This window comes from Sinocyclocheilus grahami, unplaced genomic scaffold (genome assembly GCF_001515645.1).
Source record: "Sinocyclocheilus grahami isolate Dianchi unplaced genomic scaffold, SAMN03320097.WGS_v1.1 scaffold850.1, whole genome shotgun sequence".
NCBI classification, from domain to species: Eukaryota; Metazoa; Chordata; class Actinopteri; order Cypriniformes; family Cyprinidae; genus Sinocyclocheilus; species Sinocyclocheilus grahami.
In genome coordinates, this window is record NW_015506029.1 from 273652 (window position 1) to 277618 (window position 3967).

The following is a 3967-nucleotide window of genomic DNA, read 5'->3' on the forward strand; positions in this document are numbered from 1 at the left end:
TTCTTCAGCCTACCCTTCCTCCACAATGACCTGCAAAACGAAGCGGACTGGTTGCGCTTCTGGACTAAGTACAAGATGTCTGTGCCGGGCAACCCGGGCCACTACCTGAGCCCCGTGGCTGGCCTTCCCAGTCCGTGCCAAAGCTTTGTGCCTTACCCTTCCTTCGGCTTACCGCCTCATTTCCCCCCACCAACCCCTTCTGGACCCGAAAGCGACACACCTCTTGATCTGGCCATGAAACATTCCAAACCCAGTCCTACGCCCAACGGGACCCTCGTCACCAAGGAGAAACTGGCGTCACCTGCTTCTGAAAGGGAGCGGGAGACAGAATGCTCAGAAGAACCCGAAGAGGAGTGCCCTTCTTCTTCTTCACAAGTCCCAAAACCAGAGAAGGTTGATCAGGCAACGCAAGATGAAATCTCGAGCAAATGCGCCCACTGTGGCATTGTCTTCCTGGACGAGGTCCTGTACGCCCTGCACATGAGTTGCCATGGTGACGGTGGGCCCTTCCAGTGTAGTATCTGCCTGCACGCTTGTGCCGATAAGTACGATTTCACAACACACATCCAGCGAGGCCTCCACCGGGCCGCCCCCGAGGCGAACGCCAACCCCTCTAACCAATGAGCTTTACAAACCTGCAGTCCGAACACAACTAGAGCAGTGAGGAAAGCGAGGGATTGTACGAATGAATGCATTGAACTTTTTGCTTGAAATGTGCCAAGACAGATCATGGTGCCTAAGCAGCCAATGCAAGAAACTTCAGTCAGCATAGCATTTCTGTGGGAGCTCACACACACACTTTTAACGAACAAAGACTGTTTTTTTTAAGACATCGGTACATGTAGCTACTCAATCTAGATATATTTTCGTTAGTCCAGATATATAATTTTTGACAAGGCAGTTCAGCAAGCAAGGTACATCTACTCCAATTTAATGCTTCGTTTCTCGTCATCGTGTGTATTCAGATTTATGGAAAGTTCTCTTACCTAGTTCTGATAAATATGAGGATGTGTTTCTGCATGTGTGGCTCAGTGTAGAAAAATGTGGCAGTCATCTGTCACTATGGTAACAGCATAAATGACTGCCGTCTTCAAACATCCAGCATCCTCAGGGAATGTGTGTGGCTGAATAGACAACATTAGTTTATAGTCTGACCGTCTCGAGTTAACAGTGACATACTAAATGTCTTATAGTTTTCGGTTTGTTGTTTTCGGTCTTTTTTTTTTTTTTAAGTTATAGGGTTAGGTAACTCGGGTCACAGAAATCCGTCAAAACTTTCAAGCTGCTGCCTTAGTTGCTGAGATGCAATTCTCTGCTCTAGAAATTTGGGAAGGAATAAAAAAAATATATATTTTTTTCTATGTTGTTAATAGTAAAATCATATTATCAGTGCCTGATATATTGTACAAAGATTTTCTACATGCGATGTTGATATGCAACATTGATCTTGCATCTGAATAAGGGCCTTGAATTTGGCCCTGACAAACGTTTACATTTGCAAATGTAGCAAACGACGTAATGAAGCAACACCCAAACTTTTTTTTTCCACGAAAACAGTAAGACAATTCAATTTCCTTTCCTCCAAAGGTGGAATATTAAACAAAAGTGCTATGTTTTTTTTTTTTTTTAATCTCTTGGCCACAAAAGGGCACTATTCATTCCAAGCATTGTCATTTTCTGTTGCCTCTCCTTACCATGTACTTGTGCTTTGTAGTTGATGAAGAAGCTTGTATTGGACTGAAGTCTTCCTGTATTTTTCTCCTGCTCTTTTGATACCGAACATTCAAGGGAAACTGATGAGTCTGTGCTACATTTGGTCATTTTATGGGAGCCAGTGCGCTATAATATAAAAACAATAACTTTCTGCCAGCCTAAATTCATTCCACCTTTAATTCTAAAGAGCATTTGAAAACACCTTTGACTTTTGTTTTTTTTAACAATTTTATTCAGTGTACTGTTGATGAAACTTAATAACTGCAGGTGTTTCTGGTGCCTTTCGATGGCAGTTGTCTCAAAGAGACATAACATTGTTATTTATATTGTTGTTTCACCCAGCTGTACTTTGGTTCCCATGCTCCTTTTGCAATTTTTATCATGAGGAGTGAACAGCTGTCTACCTGAGCGACTGAAAACATGTTTTTAAGTAATAATGAGCTCAGAAATTATCCAGACATACTTTGTCAAGTCAAGCGCTTGATATATTTTAAAGCTGTTCATGCATCTTCAATTTTCCGTTTTATTTGAATAGGAGGAAAAAAAATTTAACCTCCCAGATTTTGTTTTTGTTTGCTGGCAACTTTGAGATGTCTTTTTTTGTTGTTGTGCTCCCATGTGTGCTTCTCCACACTTGCTCCTTTTCATGGTCACAGGTTCAGTGAGTTGGGTCTAGTCTGACTTCATACAGACATTATTTATATGAACTGGGGAAAAGGGGGCGAGATTGAGGCGTAACCTCCCAGATTTTGTTTTTGTTTGCTGGCAACTTTGAGATGTCTGTTTTTTTGTTGTTGTGCTCCCATGTGTGCTTCTCCACACTTGCTCCTTTTCATGGTCACAGGTTCAGTGAGTTGGGTCTAGTCTGACTTCATACAGACATTATTTATATGAACTGGGGAAAAGGGGGCGAGATTGAGGCTCAAAATGTCTCATTTGCTCTCTCTCTCTCTCTGTTTCTCAGAAACTAGCCTTACAACGCTGCTTAACTGCAAATGCCTCTTAAAAATAACAAATCATTATAGACTGATGCTTTTCAACAAACCATTTATACAGCTGGGTATTAAATGACAAGATTCTTTATTTTAATTTTTTTGTCTAAGTTTTCATTTTTATTTGAAAATGTTAATGCTTGCACTTCAGTTACTCTATTGCAAAGAAGAAAGATGAAATGTGTTATTAGCATGCTGAGTACAGGTACTGCATTATAATAAATGAAAGAGATCTTGCCTATGTTTGAAGGTCTTGGCCATATTGAAACACAAGGAGTATTTGATGGAGCCTGGAAGCTTGTTTGGCCAAGGTCAAGGCAAAGGGCATAAATATGTAAATGTTTTAACCATTATTCTTAGAATGTTATTGTTTTTACACTTGCTGCATTTAAAGTGCATAGATGACGATTTTAGGATTTTCTTTTTTTTCAGCTGCCACCTTAACTTTGTTTTATTTTATTATGTTTCTTTCTTTTTTGTGTGGTAGGTTTTTACATGCAAAAAGAATCAATAAAGATGGCAAAGATGTCTGTTACATCTAAACTTGAATAATAATGATGATGACGATGATGATAATAATAATGATAATAATAAAATAAAACATTTTAGCAAACATTTAGTGTACCTTCTTGTGTCATTAGAATTATTTTTTCTTTGTAATTTAAGATTCAGTGATTTTATTAATTGCAATTTTAACTACATTTGATTAAGAAAAAACAACATTTTGAAAGATCATTACAATTTAAAATGACTGTTTTCCATTTAAATATATTTGAAAATGTATTTTATTCCTGTGATGGCAAAGCTGAATTTTCTGCAGCCATTACTCCAGTCTTCAGTGTCACATGCTAATATATATGTGGGATAAGTGAGATATGTACACGTTAGCTTTTTCTATTTCAAGTAAATTAACATTATCGTTATTTTTTCCCTGTTATTTCAATCTACCAACTGCGTTTAGTGGCCAGCAGTCCAGCTCTACCCAGGGTCTATTGATTATTCTGTTCAATCTGGAGAGCTAGATCTATCCTTCTGACGGTTGATGAACTTGAGTCGCAGGAATGTAGTATCCCTGTGCTCACTGTGTCACATGACATACAATCCAAATGAAACCTATGACCTCTCACAGTGCTGTGTGGAACTGCCATTGATCGCTGTCCAATTGTTTTGTCTCCTCTCCTACAAGAGTTGGTTAAGGGCACATTACATCAGGGCAAGGCTGATTGTAGGCAGCAGGATGCCAGTTTAAAGTACTGAAGGAA